We start from the raw sequence: 18,537 nt of genomic DNA on the forward strand, positions 1-18,537 counted from the left end.
AATGGTCTAAGTTGGTTCCCCTCCTCCCTGATCCCACAGAATTGCTCTCTTTAGTCCTTTATAAAACATAGGTAGAGGCAGGCTGTAGCAGCAGCTGGTTGCCAGGAATGCCTTGATTGCAGTGTAATTCCAGCCAGGAGAAGTGGTGTGATCTGCTTGCCTCCTATCAGCCCTCAACCTATTGTGTCACTGCTGGACAATTCTCCCCCTTTCCTCCTCCTCCTCCTCTCCCATCACACAGAAAGGGGCTTGGAAAACTGCACATGGGGGTTAAAGGAAAGTAAAATGCTCTGGTGTTTTCTCCCTGGTGTAAGAGGAATTGTGTCACAACCTCCTTCACCTGTTAGATCACAGCTTGCAACATGGAAATGCTGTCGGTGGTGAAATAAAGTTTCAAAAGTGACCATGCGGGAACACTTTCCCCAGAGTCTTGGGGGATTTGGAGCCCTGGTTTCCACTGAACTAGATGAACAATGGAATTGCATCAGTTGTCTCCAGGATGTAGAAAAAATAGAACATTTTGGTGCTAAGGCTGCACTGCAATAGTGATAAAAATCCTGATTTTTGAAGAACAAAGTCTCTCCCAACTTGATTGCTTAGTTTTTCTCAATACTATATTATTTGCATCAACTGGAGATTTATAAAGAAAATGAAGAACAAGATGCTTAAAGGATGCATCATTTTGGAACATCTTGATTTATAGAAACACCATAAAAACACATATATTCATTATAAATGCATTTATGCATTACAAAACCCTTTCAAACACCCACACTCAACAGGTTGTTTTTCTTCTCTGTTTTCTTTTGCTGCATCTTAATTCTAGGTATTGAGGATGGCAAATGTACAGACATAATTTGCTTTGGTCATTCTGTACTAAAACCTTCATTGATATCCCTGTGCAAAGCTGAATATGTTTTTATTCCCAACTTACTGATGCCTGCCTATCTCTTATCAGCTGTGCTGAAGCTGGATATATAAAGCACATGGCTGTCGGCTCTGGCTGTTACCTGGAAACATCATTCAACTTTTAGTGCTCTTTCACCCACCTGGTCCCTAGGTTTATATTAAAAACCTTAACAGTAACCTTTCGGGTTTATCAGGGAGGCAGGGGGAAAAGCAAGCTCAAAGCACTTTTGTTATACATATATATTTTATATCAGCCTTAAACTGCTGAGACAAGAATTAGGTGGGTTTTTTTTCAGGGTGCAGTGCCATAAATCTCCAGACTGGCTCTTGTACTTTATCGGGGCTGAGTGGCTGAGGTGATCCTCCATAAACAACTCAGACAAGTGGAAGATGAATTTTAATGAGTGCTCTCAAAGCTAAGTGCTGCATCTTGCTTCTACGCCTCAAATTCACCCATTTTTTATTTTTATGTTATATCTGAGGCTGCTCTGTGCTTTTTCCCCCACTAATTATCTACACAAGCTGGATTCTGTCAAGCCCAGAGGAAAGGGAACATAGCTGTGTACACAGAGGTGGGGTTTCCACCTGGCCTCACTTATGCAAGGGTTTAAACTCCCAGTCAAAACACCTGGGCTTTTAAAGAGGAGGGATTAGACACTTGTGCCTAGGGATTGTTTCATTTGGTTTTGCCTGTGCAAAAGGCTTTTGTGTTTCATGTCCTCTCTGTAAAATGGTCAACCTTGTTCTAGGAAAGGCTCCAAAGTAAATTAGAGCAGCCTCAGGGGCTGTTTTAAATCATAGCAGCTGAGGCCTTACCCCAGCACTTCACGCTCCACCCTGTGTCTCTTCCACCAACACTCTCTACAATAACCTCAGATCTTCACCTTTTCACAGAGACAGCTCTTGGCTTTGCATCACTGGTAGGTTTTCCTAGGTAGGCTGGGAAATCATCAGATCTGGTTCACAGTAAGCCAGGAGAATGAGAAACAGAGCCCACTGGCCTTGCTGGGAAACAGACAGTCACCAGTTACTATAATTCAGTATTCCTGTTTATATTCTGGAGCACGCAGACTGACGAAGTAGGAAAAACACAGCTAGAATAATTGCTCCTGGGTATTGTGCTTTCATTTACAAACATAACCACTCCTGAAGCTGCTGAGGATAATTTCCCTGAACTTCCACCATTGTGCAATTGCCCCTATGCCTTCTGTAGGGTTTCCACTTTCCTCACCTCTGACAAATACTGGTCCCTGACAGAGGCAGGGCTGGGAAATTGATGGATCCATGGAATGATCCAGTACCAACAAATTCATAGTTACAAAAATAGGCAGTTATTCTTATCATTTCCTTGTTCTGACACAATTTCCTGCCCTCCTCTCAGGCTGTTCTGAAGATTGCCTGGATGACAGACCTGCTTTGAAGCCTGTCAACCCCTGTGCAGAGCACCTCTCCCGTTAGGAATTGCTGTCCTGGAGAACAATGGCTGGGAGCAGGGTGAGGGGCTGTGCTGTGCTGGCAGCCTTTGACCACACCTGGCACATGTCCAAACAGGGCCTGCTTGTGGGCACTGCTGGGTTTGAGCATTTCTGATCATATCACACTGAAGTATAGGAACTGTGCTTTGCTTGGTGAATTTAATTTACCCCTCCCACAGATTTAGTCATCTCCAGCCTTCTTGGAGCAGCTCAGAGCAGGAGAGGGATGTGGGGACTAGAGATGCTCCTAAACAAGGTAGTTAGGGCATGTCTGCTGCAGCCAAGGCAGGAAGGTGAACGAGTTTAATTAACAGGGTTCTGCCAGTGCAGTTTATTATGACAGAAGAGGATTAATGAGATCTCACAGCTGCAGCCCTGCTGACAGGTCTGTGTGCGATGAGGTTTGGCACAGGGCGGCGCATTGTGCAGATGGAATTGATAACCTCCTTGGCAAGTGCAGCTGTCCTTGGCATAGGAAACATGATGGGCTTTAACAATTCCACCAAGACCCTTAGAGACCTATCTGCTGGTAGCTCTGAGGATGTGTGTGACACTGGGCTTGGCTTTGCAGGCTTGTCACCTTTAGCTTGTTGTTCTCAAACTGTGTTAGGCTTAGTTATGGTAGTTCTCAGCTCACCTTTGGCAATTTCTGGGTCTTTAACATTAAAAAAGTAACTGAATTTAAAAGACTAGAGTCCATAGATCAGTGTTTTGTAAAACAAAGTCTTTGTATTTGCTCATGGGATACCACTTGTTGAGCAACAGTAGGTGAGGCTCTAAGTAGATCTGTGGCCATGCCTACATGCAAATACTTGTTCTGATCCAGGAACCTTAATATTGAAAAAACTCATTCAGCATCTAGGAGTATGTACAAGACTAACCCTTAGTGTCAGTAGTTCTATGTTATTCTGATTAAACAATGCCCTGGAAATAAATATTACCAACAGGGATGGTATCAGAGATCTGCTGTGCTCCAGTTTTAGACTATGGATTTCAGCTTGGTGAGAATTTTGTGCGATAATAGAGAGATAAAACCCCCCCAAAACATTAACAGTAGCAAAAACAAAAAAGCAAGCAGATATTTTCCCAATGCAAGTCTGTTGTGAGGAATGTAAAGCTTGGGTTTTAGCTATCAATTATTAGAAAACATAGTTGAAAACTGCTGGTTTAAAACCTGTGTATCTTTCTTCCTTCAGCTACCCTAGATCACAATTTAAGAGCAAATGCCAGTTCCAACAGGCATGGTTCAAGGTAGGAAAACACTCTCTTGAAATGCATTTTGCTGAAAATAGACATAAAGGAAAATAATATCTTACTTGGTAGATTCTGGAAAAGAGTAAAATTTTCTTACACTCACTCCCAGTCCTGTGCTCTGTTCTGTAGATCCAGGACTAGGTCTGGAACACAAGATTAATCTCTAGTTTGTGTTTGTGACTTCTTCCTAGGAGGATCACTTTGTGAGAAAGCAGGGGTAACAGTACACCAATAATCAGCTTTTAATAACCCTGTACTTGAGGGAATGGGGAGAGGATATTCAGGGAAAATTTTACAAAAATATTGAAAGACTGGTGTGCTTTCTTTTATTATTTTTATTTTTTTTCCAGCCCTGTGTTCATAACTTATTTGCATTGCTCAGACTCTCCATAGCTTGTGAAGTGCCAACCTCCCCTCTTTCAAGGACCAAATGTCTCACTGCAACTCTATCAAGAGCTTGTGGCTGGGAGCTGCAAACACCGGAGTCCAGTTTTCTCGTTTCAGGAAGTACAAGCTGAAAACCCCAACCAAAATAAGTCACTCATCATCTCCTCCCCTGCCAAACACTTTGATATTACTGGAAGGATCAAAATTTCATATTTTATCCCTGACTTTCACTGGTTTCCTGTCTAATCCTGAACCAATCATCAAAAAAACCCCTTTTGCTTGTATCAGCCTTTTTTTTTCTGACAATCCTTCTTAGATGTATGAGGATGCATTGATTCGATGCTAGTAAATTCCTTGGAGATTCCTGGATAGAATTCCTTATTTAAATCCCTGACAACACTTTTGTTCTAGAAGTTGTCAGCTGGTCTCAGGAGCCCACAGACCCACTGCTCAGCTCTGCTCTACTCTTGGGATGAATCAGAAGCTGAATTTTCAAATGTTCTAAAAGCTCATTGTTTGCACAGACCCCAGCATTGCTCCTCAATGGATTGTCAGGAAAATGACTGCACAGATTCTGAATTATAAGTTCTGTCACAAAATACAGCCTGTTTAAATGGCACTTAAAAGCTAATAATGAATCCTGAGTGGTTGAAACAATTGTCTCACATCTTTGTTCTTTCTCTCCTTGTACAGCTGATGGAAATGTTGTCAGTGCTGTTCAAATGGTGAAGCTGCACACAAACACAGGCATGGGACTGAAAAAGTGAGGAGGAAGCTTGAGGTTGTGATGGTTTAATTTGAAGTTTAAGCTCAGGTTTGCCCATGTGGCATTTCCACAGCTGAGACAAAAAAAAAATGGTCAGTGACATTTCAGAGTAGAGAATCCAGCACTAAAGAATGTATCACACATTTAACTGATAAGGTGAATCATAATGACCTTAAATGGGATTAAAAATATGTGGTTTTTCAAGGTAACCTGTTGGAGCTGAAAGCGAGTAGTCAAGCCATAACTAATTATCATAATTCATTTATTAATCCCAGACTTAATGACATGCTTACGTCTCCTAAAGTCTTGAGTGCATTCATTTGTGCAATTGCACAGAATGACTTAAACCCGGCAGTTGGCTTAGTTTGTGTTCTGGGAATGTCTTAACACTCAAAGACCTGGGAACAAGCACACCCTTGGTCCTGCTCCAAATTCTGCCTGTAAACCAGGTGCTCAGCTGCAAGGAAAACGGGCGGCAACTTAGGGACTTGTAATTCTGTATTTCGGGGTCGCCAGGTCTCTGGGACCCACTTGTCCAAAGGAAATGAAACGTAACACTTAACTCTTGCAGGAGATTTCACTTTGGGGTTTTGGAGAGCCTTTATCAGCTGCATATCTGAGGGGCTGTGTCCCAGGCTCACAAAGGACCTGAACAATCTGTCAAGCCAAGTGCTGTAAACACGTCAGTAAAGCTGGTGCTGAACAGCTGGGTGCAGACAGAATTGCTCAAAATTGTGATAAGGGCATCTTCAAAGCTTCTAGTGGTGCTTCCAGGGAACACCTTCCACTTGTCGGTGAGATAAGAGGAGGAATTACTGACAAGCTTTTAACTTGATTGAGCTCCAAAGTCTTGTTACCAGATACACTACCAGTGAGGTCAGGAAAAGGAGTTTTAACCTCCATGGGAGGGAAGGAAACTCAGGTTAGAGATACAGAAGAAATTCTTTCCTGGGTGCCCAAATTTTTTGCCAGGGTGGTGAGGCCCTGGCACAGGGTGCCCAGAGAAGCTGTGGCTGCCCCATCCCTGGCAGTGTCCAAGGCCAGGGTTGAAGTGGATGGGGCATTGAGCAACTTGTTCTAGTGAGAGCTGTCCTTGCCCAGGGCAGGAGGCTGGAATTGGGTGAGCTTTAAGGTCCCTTTCAACCCAAACCATTCTATGACTGTTTTCTTCTGTGATCTGATCTTGTGTCCCTGTGCCCTCATGTCTCTCTTCCTCACAACCCTGAAGAAGTGCTGCTGCAAACTTCAGGCTGTGAAAAGGGGTGGGCAGGATAGAAATGCTTCACTTGCTGCCTCTCTGAAAGGTTGCAGCTGAACCTGTCATTAGGAAAGGAGCTAAACCCATTATTTTCAGCAGCCTCACATTGATCCACATTGGCCAGGTTTTGGTAAAGGCTGAGAAGGTCATTTTTTTCTTTCAGCAGTCAGAATAAAGGGTAAGAAAATGGAGGCAAAGGAGAAAAGTTGCAATCTTTTTTTTTTTTTTTTTTTTTTTTTTTTTTTTCTTTTGCTGAGAAGACAGGTCTTCTTTCCCTTCTGAGAAAATGAGATATTCACACAAAAGATGAGTAGGATTTGATAACGCCAACTATGGTTCTCAATTATATATTTTCTCTTCCCTCACAGGAATTGATAATGACATCTTTAATGAAATCCAGAAGAAAAACATTTGTGTGCACGAAGAGAAGGTGTACAGGGGCTCCTTGTGAGTATGGAAAGTTAATAAGAAATCTTCTTTAGATAGACACATTTCAATTTCTCATGCTGAAATGCTTCTTTTTGCTGTAATTTTTACTGTGCCTTTTTTTTTTTTTTTTTTGACAATGTGTTTTACAGGGGGATTTAATTAGTGCTCATCCTTAAGATCCGTAAGTCATACATAATGACTTACTGTTATAATAATGCATATCTTAGCACTCGATGACTTCAGATTACATTGGAAGTGTTCACAGAATACCCTCAAATTGATGTTTTGGTGACATTTCCAAAGTTTCATGTTTCCTCCTCTTTTCCCCTTAGCCTGCCAGTGATGTAAAGTTCCTATCCCAAGGATCTCCCCAGTATTGCCCTTTTTATCTCTTAGTTAGCAGTGAAGTAACAAAGAACTTGATATTCAGCATTCTGTAGCCTTATCAGCATCCTTAAATCAGCTACATGATGCCTAAGACAAGAAAATTTCTCAAGCTAATGTTTTGCAGAGCCCATATTTGGGTAATCTTGTAACAGTTAATCAATTTATCTCTTTATTGCCACTAAGTCGTGGCAAGCTTTTCTCATTTGGGTGGATATTGGCTATGAGAATTTCATTTCTGTATCTCTTTCTCCTATTGCATCCAAGGAGCACCGTTACATTTCATTTTGGCAGAGGCACACACAAGCTGCTTTCCTTTGCTTCTCCTGAAATCAGCAGCCACCTTTATTAGATTGCCTTTGGGCATGTTTACAGTTTCTTCTCTCTTGGCTGCAGCCTTTGACAAAACATGCACAGAGCTCTATTTGATATACATTTTGTGGGATCACACACCTAAGAGAAAAGTGTTTAAAAGGCTGTGTTGTTTTAGTTCTAAACTTATCTAATTATCAGAATCTGATATTTTTCTTGGTTTAGATGAAAGGAAAACAAAAACATTAGCGGCATAAGTTTCCTCTCCTCTGTTTTAAGCTGAGATCATTGATTAGTTTTCTGATCTCAGCCAAGTTCCCCTTAGATTTTTGATTGCATGAGCTGAGTAAAACTGTCCTGTTCAGCATGTAGACAAACTTTGGGAAGGTTTGTGCAATTTAGGAGTTGCTGTATACCTCTAACACTGTCTGCAGTAACCAGTGTTGTTGTTGAGCTTGTTCTGGAACATCAGGATCTGTCCCTTCAAACATAACCTTTAAGTCAGGAGGCAAAATAAAGCATTGCCAAGTTTTTTTCCTGTTCCTTAGAAATTGCTCACGTGTTCAAGCAATAATCTCCCTGATGTGTAGCTCCTAGCAGCTCCTGAACTGATGGCTCCTGATCCTCATTTTGTAGATCCACATGGGACCGTCCATAGGTGTGAACTCTTGCTCTCTGGATCTTATTGAAAGAATTGGAGTAATGGATTTTATGTCTTCCCACATTTTTATTCAGTGGTTAGAGAACAATTCTTTGCACTGTGACAAACCCTTCCCACGTGTCCATGACCATTTCTGTTTTGCAATGGCACAAGGTGGTTGCATCACCGAGTTTCACTCCACGGTGTGAGATGGTGTCACTGCGTCAGTGATGCTCGTAGACAAGGTGTGATTTCTGATCAGAATGACACGTATGGAATGTAAATATGTTTCATATGAACCAAGCTTGTCTTTCCCCATCTCATTGCTGTGCACCTCCTGCAGTGATACCACACTGAAGGGATGTTGAACACTGCAGGTGGGAGTGGTGACTGGGTGAGCTGTCTGGGAAGGTGTGTGACCCAGTCTGCTCCAGAAACAACCTGGCACTGAACGCCTTGTTGGGAGATGTTTGCCTTTCCACGTGGCAAACTCATCAAGAAACATGTGTGGGACCATGTTTCAGCTGCAGACAGGCCAGGTAAGCACGTCACCTCACCCAACCCTGCCTCAGTTTCCTTGCCTGGAACGCGGCTGCAGCTCTTGGCTCCCTTGTCAGGCACCTGGAGATGCTGCCAAAAAAACGTGTTGGGAGATGCAGCCAAGAGCAAGCGTTACGTGGCAGCAGCGCTGCTGTTGATTACATTTCCCTTGGCATGTCGTCATTCGCGAGGGCTTCCTTCCTAGCTCCACCCTCACCCAGGGCTCTGCAGGGCAGTGCCGCCGGTCCCCTGCCCTTTACCACCACCATCCCTGACCTCCCTGGGGTGTTGGGTTCGGTGGGAGCGGGCGGTGCGAGTTTGCTGCTTTGGTCTTGGCGTGGAGCGGGTGGGCAGGATGCAGCTCCGGGAGGGGATGGTGATGCTCCGAGCGATAGGATCCGCAGGGGGATGCTCCAAGGAGGGGGATGCTCCAAGGCGGGGGATGCCCCAAGGGAGATGCTCCAAGGGGATGCTCCAAGGGGATGCTCCAATGGGATGCTCCAAGGGGATGCCGCAGGGGGATGCCCCGTGGAAGCGGATGCCGGCGGGGGCGGGTTGCGGGAGGCCCGGAGGTTCGGGGGCGGGCGGGCAGCGCGGAGCGCGCAGGGAGGCGCCGGCGGCGGCACCGCCCCGGCAGGCGGGAGGGGACGGGGACAGGGCCGGGGCCGGGCGGCGGTGACAGCGGCGACAGCGGGGACAGCCACACGTGCCCGGCCGGGAGCGGCGGAGCGGGTGCCATGGGCGGCTGCGGGCGCTGCGCGGCCCCGGCCCGGCCGGCAGGTAAAGGGGCTCCGGAGGGGAATGCGCCCGGCCAGGGCAGCCCGGCCGGTTCGGGGAGGGTGCTTCTCTAGTTTGGGTGGGTTTTTTTCTTTTTTTTTTCCTTGTTATTTGTTTGTTTGCTTTATGAGGTCTGGCGGGTTTCACCCGTGTGTTGCTAGCTCAGTCGCTCTCGCTGTTCCGCTGTTCGTGCTTCCCCGCAGAACTAACTTTGCCGTGGGAGGCTCGGGGTTTACTTCGCTTTTTTGCTGTGTGTCGCTTTAGTGATGCTGCTCCAGGGACTCGCACCTTGTGTGAATGATTCTTTTTGTTGCCGTCGGTGTGAGAAGATGCTGCTGGGGAAATTCTCTCCTTCCTCAGCCAGCTTTCACTGAACCGACGCATCCCCAAGTGCACTTGCTGACTGAAATTGAGTTGGTTGGCTGTTGACTTTGACTAAATAAATAAACCATTTAGCAGTAATAATAAAACAATCCCTAAACTAAAAACAAACAACAAAGTGGAACATTCACACAAGTGCATTGACATAGCGGAGTTGTTTTAAGGGTAACTTTGAAGGAAATGTAGTGTGTAAGGCATAGTTTGTTTTTCTTTTTGAAAGAGCTGTTCATACGGTTGTAATGAGAAATAGTATGAATTTTCATTGATATTTGCCTAGCACAACTATGGCAACTGGCAGGGATCTGGTTGGTGCCCTTAGTTTTATGACAGTCAGTTGCTCAAAGCACACTGAAAGCTGAATTGCTGCTACATGGCATTAAGAAAATAGAAGTTCTCACCTGGATATCTTACTATTAGTTTACTGTGATTAAACTGTAGAATTTGTCATGTATTTTGCAGTAATTCTCAGAAGATGATACTGTTGAATGAGTCGATTTAACTGTCAGGATGAATGAGTGTATTTGAGTAATAATCTTGCTTGTTTGATTTCTTGCTGCTGTTCAATGCCATCATAAAATAGCTTATCATAAAGCAAATAAACTTGTATGTGCTGTAGCCTGAAGATGGATTCAGTATGTATAGTTTCACTTTGCTATACCCGTGGAAAGAAAAAAATCAAAAATGATGCAGAGAGGAAATTCTCATTTTATTTCTTAAATACTTTGCACTTTTTAAAAAATAAGAATGGTAAATTTTGTGCTGTTAAGACAAGTTTAACTTTGATTGCATTAAAGGAACTATAGGATAGTTTGTAGCTTTGTGGATTTAAGGTGTCAATTATGAACAAGGGCACGAGGAGAGGCACTGCTGTCATTGGCAGGAAGGTGGGTGTCTAACCAGCCCAGGGATTCCTGTAATCATCCCATCCTGGGACAGTCCAGGAGGCTGTAACAGTGCTAGAAACGTTGCTTATCATGTCATTCGAGGTAATTAGAACCGGAACTGGCTCGATTTCACTAATTTCACTGCAGGTTTTTTTCCCAGTGCCTTTTGCATTTGGTAATGTTAGCAGGAGCTTTTGGACTAACTGCACCTCTGACTTGAACAGATGATTTTTTTAAAAAAAAGCAGTCCTGAGGAGAACAGTGGTTGCACCTTGGATGTTGAAGTTCACTGGGATTTGGGACTGTCTGTGGTGGAGCTGGGGTCAGCTTGCGTGTGTGGCTGGAGTGGCCTTGGGACAGGGGATAAATCTCAGCCCAGAAGTTTCTTGGTTGCTCCCACTGACATTTCCAGGCAATACTGAGTGTCTCCTTTTCCTCATTCAGTCTGCACTGTGCAGATTTGCCCATCTTTTCCTTAATTTCTCATAGACAGCAGAAGGTTGGCACAAGGCCCCCACCAGTGGCTGTCAAATTCAGGCAGGATGTGTGCAACAACTTGTGCTGTCACTTTGTTGTGAGAATTTTGGGGTTTGACTGTTTTGTTCACCATCACCTACACCATTATGGTCTAGGATTTTGAATCCCAGTCTCCCAGAGTGCAAGGAGTTGGGGGTCTCATCACCTGGGGTCCCTGTGCCTGGGCACTGGAGGAGAGGGAAGCTTTACCTCAGCAGAGGAGAGCAAAGCATGCCAAGTATGCTCTGCATTTCCTCTGTGTTGTTTCCACCCTTGAGTGGAAAATTGCTCCCGATTTCCTCAGATTTGGAGGATTTACATTGGCACTCTTCCCACATTCCCATTTTACTTCCAGTTGTACTTATTAGATAACACACTCACACAGAAGCTTGTTTATAAGGAAAAAGACATTTTTCTTCAATCTATTCCCATTTTACTTAAGCAGTTGAATGTTCCCTGGGTCCTAGGGACCTGTTTCTTAAGGCTTAACTGGTCCTTGCAGGATTTTGAGGATGTTGGAACCATGAGTGCCTTGAACTCTGGTTTTAAATCACGTATCAGTGTAACAGCTGATCCTGAGTGCACCTCTGTTTCTTAAGATGTTGATGCTGTGAACTCAAATCATAGAACCAGATGGAATATTCATATTCAGACAATTTATGTGTCTCATTATCAAGGCTTTCTTTGTGTATTCCACTGTCATACACATAAGATTTCCTGTGATCCCCATAAGAATGAACTCCCCATTGTCCTCTGTGTGAGGCTTCTAATGAAGACCAAGAGTGATAAGTGAAACTGGGCCAAGTCTCCCAGGTTAGATCAAATGATTGATCACCTTTTTATCTACCTGGCAATTTCTGCCTTGGAGAAATCAGCTTGGGTGTAACTACAGGTTTACCAGCATAGCCACGGAGTGGGTTGATTGCTGCGTGGGCAGATGGTTTTGGTCCAATTTAGGGATCAGTAGGAAGGAAGCCTTGTTGATGGAGACTTTCTTTTAGATGTTCTCTATCTTCCCTGGATATTGGGTATCTTGTGATCTGCAAGGCATTGTGGATGTGCAATCTGTCTGTCCTGCCCTGAGTATGTCACCTCCTAAGGCAAATTTGAATTTGGCACCCGTGTGGCCTCATGCCTTGCTGTGCCAGGGTAAACACTTGCAAGAGTATAATTGTATTTAGAGTAACTCATCAAAAAGCTACTCTGGAGTGATACAAAGGAGGGTTTTGCTCTAATTTTTTTTGAAATATTTAGGGATTTCAAATTTTTCTTAATCAAATACTTCAGTCCTTTAAAAAGCTACACATCCAGAGGCAATTTTCAAATGTTTTAAACTACACTTTCAACTTAGAAATTACTTGGTAAAATATTTGTAAAGACTGTAGAAAATAAGATGTTAATTACCTTTTCTTGAAACGTTCCTAAATGGTTTTGAACTTAGGTTGTTTTACACTACATTATATATTCAGACAAATCAATTATCTCGAGGAGGGGGGGGAAGCCTGTGGTGTGTGCTAGTTGAGATGTTTGGATGGTGTAACATTAACCAGGGTCTTTGAATGAACCTCTCTTTCAATTAAGAGAGATCATTAGAGAGGAGAATGCAGAAGTGGGAACAATCTGAGTGATGTGGAGTAAACAGAGAAGAGTTATTTGTAATTTCACATAATTCAAGATGTTAAAGAGGTAAGAATAAATGAGCAAGATTCAAAGATTTTTTTTCTAAGGTCCTCTTCAACAAAAAAAAATTTAAAAAAAAAATTCTTCCATAGATGAATTATGCTTCTGTTTCACATAAGCATAATTTATCTGTGAAACTCATTACTCCAATACTTTCCTGTTGTTAAAGATATAAATTAATTTTAAAAGTTGTTTGGCAAATTAAGAGAGAAAATGTACGCCAGGGCTGTTAATCACAAAGATGCTGATGCAATTTCTAGCTGAAGCAGCTCCTAAATCACAGATTCCTGGAAACCAGGAGATTATTTTGCAGGCAGAATCACAGTATGATTTTGTGACCTTATAGTCTTCCCCTGAGCATCTGTTTTTGGTCAGAGTTAGAGGCAGCTTATTGGGCTGAGTGGATATTTGGAGTGATGTGGTCCCCTTGCGTACTGTGTGTGATGGAAATTTGGATGGGATTTCCTGAGATCACTGCTGTTTGGTCTGGAATAGTTTCAAGCAGGTGAACATTAGATGCAACTTCAATTTTCACACTTGGGGGAAAAAAAACAGGAGTATTTTGTGTGCTCAATCCAGTGTTTCTTTAAGTTTTGATTAACTGGCTATTCACAAACATAATCTGTAGAGAACACAGATGGAGTTGACCTTTTGCAAGGCTATGCTACTGCTGCAAAGCTCCATTGTGAAATAACTGGATTATTGTGGGAAAATCTGGAGCATGTAATAATTTTAGATGTGATTTCTATTTTCTTAGATGCACACTGCTTTTCTAAGAAGACTTTTTTTTTGTTCTTTTCTTCACATAAGCAGCCTGATGACCTTTAGGCCTTTTTTTAACCCTTGCTTCTGATTCTTTCACTGCCTCCTGTCAAACCCTAGGTCGGGACTGATGGGGGCAAATTGTGTCTATGCTTTCCTATTGACTTCCACTGCTGCTTTTCTGGAGAAAACAGACCTGGGAGCTGCCTGTGGAATTGAAGCTGGAACTTCCAGTCTGATCATGTAGGTGTCCAAACCCTCCTGCCACCAGAGGATCCCCGTGTGGGTAGGTTGGATGCATGCTGTGACCACCTTTGGCCTCAAAGGAGAGCCTCTTGACAACAATTTCTGGTGGTCTTTAGTTCCATCTAATTAATTTGGTTGCTTACTCCTAGTGTTTGGGTCAGTGACCCAGGGGGTGACTTTTCCTCCTGCCTGTTTCTGGTGTATTTACACAGATGCTCCCTTCACTGACTTGTTTTCTCTTTCTCACAAAAACAACTCGCTAAAATGCAAGCTAAATACTAACATAGCTTTTGAGATCTTTGTTTGGTTTTGTTGGCCTTTTGGGGATGGGGAAAAAAATAAAGGGAGATCTTATTCATATCCTTCCTTTCTGGGAAGTACTTGTACCCTTGACAATTCTTCCTGTTGCCCATTCCTAGAACTATAGATGTAGCCCGTGGAGTAAATTTTGCTTTACTGGAAACTTTAGGTTTGGGAGAAATTTCATTGTTTTGGGAATTCTTGGAATTGTATAGCTTTGCTGCCTTGAGATCAGAGCTAATTTAGAAAGAAAACAGTTCTGCTTTTGCGTAACGCCATAAATTAAGAAGCAGCTCTGTATTTTTAGGATTTACAAGTGTGCACTTTCATTCTCTCCTCCCAAACAGATAAACCCTGCTCTAAAAGTTAAGTTTCTAGCCAGGACTGGGTATATAATTGTTTGATAATCTTTTAATGGGGGTGAATGGGAATGAGGGGGTCATGCTAATTTATTTGAGCAGGCATTTGTCTGTGTTGCCATTGATGTGGAGGTGGTGATGATCTGGAGCTGTCAGCGAGGATGGGGCAGTCTCCCTCTCAGCTCACTTTATCATGGTTGTGAAAGTTCTTTTTTTTAAAGTCTGACTCATTTGGGTTTAAGTGAGGAGAGATTAAGAGCTCAGTCCTTTTAAATTTTATTGGGTGCAGGTTCCCCTTGAAGTAAAATCTTATTGAACCTAATGGTTTTGACAATTTCAAATAAAAATATCCAAATGAATGAACATAACTCATCCCCTTTTCGCTGCTTCCCTGGGTTTGAAGAGGAATTTTTTTTTGCTGTCTTCCGTCATGGGAAACATCTGCAGATCCAAATGGCAGATCATTAATGCTCGTTTCATAGCAGGCTTTGTTCCCAGTTTCTTCAACTTGGAAATAATTAACTACAGAGTTTTGTTTTGTCTTGTTTTCCTTTTTGAATGCAAACATCTAATTCCAGTTATATATTCTAGTGGATTTTGTAGAAGTCCTGCTATTTGGGATTGCTTGTAATTATTTTAGAATAAGTGCTCCCTACCCAAATTCAGATAGTGGGAACGGTGCCTTTGTGGTTGGGGTGCGATTTTAATTTATTTTATTGTATAAGTGACTGAATTTTGTTCAACTCCGTAACAAACTGTAAGATACAAATCTCATTACAAGCATTTGTGTTCTGTTCAGGAAGGCTTCTCGTTCCTCCCATTCACCAAATGCTTCATAGTAGCATTTTGCAAAAAATCTGTCTGGTCTTTGATAGTAAGCAAAGGAAAGCAGATCAAACATTCACCTACTTGGGTGCAAAAATTGTTTGAACCAGAAAACCTGCAGATCTGTTTAGCTGACTGTGAGCAGTTTGTATTTCATGACACTTGCCAGATTGGTGACTCCTGTCCATATCTGCTCGACAGAGGAACTGAAATGTGAATAGTTCTTAAATCCATTAAAGAAACCTCATTCCTACATCTTTAAAGGGTTTATTGACACCTGCTTAAAAGTTCTGGATTTGAGCTTTATGTGATTTTAATCCATGAGCCAAACCAGGAAATTCTATATTTATGACAGCTGAACTAAAATACCTCTTAGTCAGTATTCACCAGAACTAAACATCCATGAGTAATAAACTCAGTGTTTTGTTGTTTAATTAAGGGCTAAGTAGTCATAATTTCTGCACTTAACATTTACTTTGAGAATATGTGAATGGGTCATAATAATGGCAAGTGGTCAGCTTGATCTGTTCTAAATTATTCTGCCTGGAGCTATGTGTGCATGAAAGGAGGATTAATAAAAATAAAAAAAGCACTGTGGTAGCAGTGTACCAAGGAGTAGCCAGTGTGGTTGGGCAGCAAGAGGTGTAAATATGCTTAAGGGAAGGTATTTAACGTTTAGCAAACTACTCCACCCTGACTATGGCAAGTTTGCCCCAGATGAATCAGGGCCAAATAGTTTTTTAAGCACTGCATAATGTGTCTGCACGTTTCCACGCAGCAGGTTTGTCATATAGAATCATAGATAAACTGAAAGTGAATTTTAAATTGCTTCATCAGGTGTCATCCTAGCTCATCCTATTTTGTGGAGCTGATTTTCTGATTGGATCACTTCCACGAACCAGAATTAACAAAACCAGGCTTTGCTATAGTTGAGGGGTTCTCTGAACTTCTTCAGGTAAACTCCTGAACAGGTCACTTCTTATACACCCCAGCAGAGTATTCCTATATTTTATTTTTTGTGCCTTTTATTCAAGCCTAAAAGAGTTACTGGAATCATAGTTTGTGGTTTTCTTATGATGCTGCTGCTGCCTGTATTTAGGGACTTCATCTTCAGCAAACCAAAACCCCAGTGTTAAGGCTTTGGAAGTGCCAAAGTGTAATTGCCAATGCACATGAGTTAAATTTACAAACTTTACCTGATCTTCTCAGTGGGAAAATAATGCTGTAACAGAAACTGGAGACAACGTGCAGATTTCTAGTGCCAGGAGGCTGAAAACTCAGATGGTGAATGGAAAGAGAAACCTCAACTCAAAACTGGCTCTTTCCTGTGAAAAATGACTGGCATTTAGAGATGTGTGCTGGCATATGTTCAGTGTTTACAGCTGGAAAAAAGAAGGAAGTTTAAAGGAGTTAAAGGAGTATTTATGTTTGTGCTGCTGTTTTAATGCTGAACACTTTGCTATCATGACTTTAGGGGAGCAATGTGACTGGTTTTAGTTTTATGCATTGGCTTCTTCATATTTAAAGTGCCAATTTATTGTTCATGGTGAGACCCTCAAACACGTGACTTCACCAAGAGATTCCTGAGAGCTTTCTCTGTCTGTGGGTTTCCCAGTGTCCCTTCCAGCTTTTTCAGGGTGATATTTAAATGCTGTTATTTTCTGTAGGGAAACCTGTGACTCTTGCAGAAAATCAGGGCTGCTGCTGGTGCAATTCCCTCATTCAATGCTCCGCTACAACACACCAAACTCTCTTTTCTTCAGGGTTCTTCAGCCTCCTGCCTTTGGGAATTAAAAGGCTGCAAAAGCACTGGTTCACTTTACCTACAGATACACCCAAGCCATGTGGAGATGTTAAATGTGAGAGGACATTTAATCACACAGATCAATACAAATTCAAAATTATCTCAAGCCTCCCACATGCCCAACTCTCACTGTGAACTCTGAGCCTGGCTTGTGCCGTGTTGGAAAGAGGAACACACTGTAGTCAGGAGGAAAAAAAATAAAGACAAACCAGTAGGGTTTTGTCCTGCTCAAGTTGTCATCAGGCCATTTTTATGAATCAAAAGTGTTCTGTCAGGGTTATTTTGGTAAATTGTTAAATAAAGAATCACACAGAGCTTTTAATAGACCTTTCCTCTATAGTCACTGAATTTTGATAAGAAGTGTGACAGTAATAGTAGTTATTTAGGGAGAAATGCTGGCACATGGACAAGTAATTTGCATATAGTCACAAGCTTCTTTTATTGAAATATGTGCTTTAAGTGCTAGTAAAAGGCACAGGCTGATTTGGCCCGTGGAAATGAGTCTCCGATTTCCTTCCCAGGTTTGTTTTCCCCGAGAGCTATGGAAAGGGAGGATCTATTTCTGTGCACTTCTTGTTATAAAAATAAACCTTTTGTTATGAGGGAGGTGAGCAGGGGCTGGAAGGAGAGACTTGAGGAGGAAGGAGGCTGGAGGGCTGGATTCCCAACAGAGCAGGGACCAGCTCCTTCAGCATGTGTGTACCTGCCTCTTCTATCCCTGGTTTTGTGCTGTCCCTCATGTGAGCCCCGAGAAACCTCAGTTACTCTAGTGCTCTTTTTATCTCATTCCTACTCTGCTTGTACCTACACCTCTCCTTCCCCTTGCTGCTCATCAGCTTTCCCTCTCCCCCTGCTCCTCGAGGTGCCCTGCTCCTGGTGCCAGCATTCCCAGGGATCTTCTGATGGGGTTGGGAACAACCAGACAAATTATAAACCATTTACAGTCGGTGGTGAAGGAGCGTCCCAGTTGCTGGTGAGATGTCAGGAGATGTCACAGTGCCTTCCAGGAGAAGGATATGCCCCTCCAGGATCTTTTTGGGGTCTGGTTTGAGGGGCACATCCTCACTGCAGGAAGCAGATCTTTGTGCACAGGTGTCCCTGGAGAGGTCTGCTGCTCAGCAGGTGTTGTTTGCACTGTAAAGATCATATCTGATTGTCCCATTCTGCTACAATCCCACGAATTAGACTGAAAAGGTTGAAAGGGCCTTTTTGCTTGCACAGGTACAGTTTTGAAGGAAGCTCAAAGAGTGGAAGGAACTTGTGAAATATGTTTGTAAAAATACACCCAAACACTTCCCCCTTCATTTCCTCTATACATACTCATCATTTTTCTTCCGTTTTAGAAAAGACAGAAGCTAAATGAAAGCAATACTTTCATAAGCTGGAGGCAGGTGCAGGGTATTTTCTCAGTAACTTTCACTATCAGATGCTATTTTAAGATGCTTGTAGCAGCTGGTCGTTCTCTCGCTTCTCATAGTTACTGTCTGCTCATAAATGTTGAGAAAAAAGCCCTCCAGATTGTGCAAAAGAGCCTCTAAGGAGTTAAAGTGTCCCCGTTCCTCTCTTGCTGCTAAGTGGAGGAGGATGTGTACTTTTTTCATGTGTTTGTGAAAGATGAAACTCGTCACGTTTGAGCCAATTAAAAATCA

The 18,537-nt window shown here is 42.7% G+C and overlaps 1 protein-coding gene across 1 annotated transcript in view; it reads left to right on the forward strand.

Annotated features, from left to right (window-relative positions):
• Window positions 1–9,011: 9,011 nt before the first annotated feature.
• MCTP2 (multiple C2 and transmembrane domain containing 2) overlaps window positions 9,012–18,537 on the forward strand; it is a 116,482-nt gene continuing 106,956 nt past the window's right edge. The window contains exon 1 of the mRNA XM_066195900.1: window positions 9,012–9,134. The gene's annotated coding sequence lies outside the window, so the exon portion shown is untranslated. The remainder of the gene's footprint in view (window positions 9,135–18,537) is intronic.

This window comes from Chamaea fasciata, unplaced genomic scaffold, assembly GCF_029207755.1.
Source record: "Chamaea fasciata isolate MVZ Bird 193981 ecotype frontalis unplaced genomic scaffold, bChaFas1.0.hap1 SCAF_14, whole genome shotgun sequence".
Taxonomy (NCBI): Eukaryota; Metazoa; Chordata; class Aves; order Passeriformes; family Sylviidae; genus Chamaea; species Chamaea fasciata.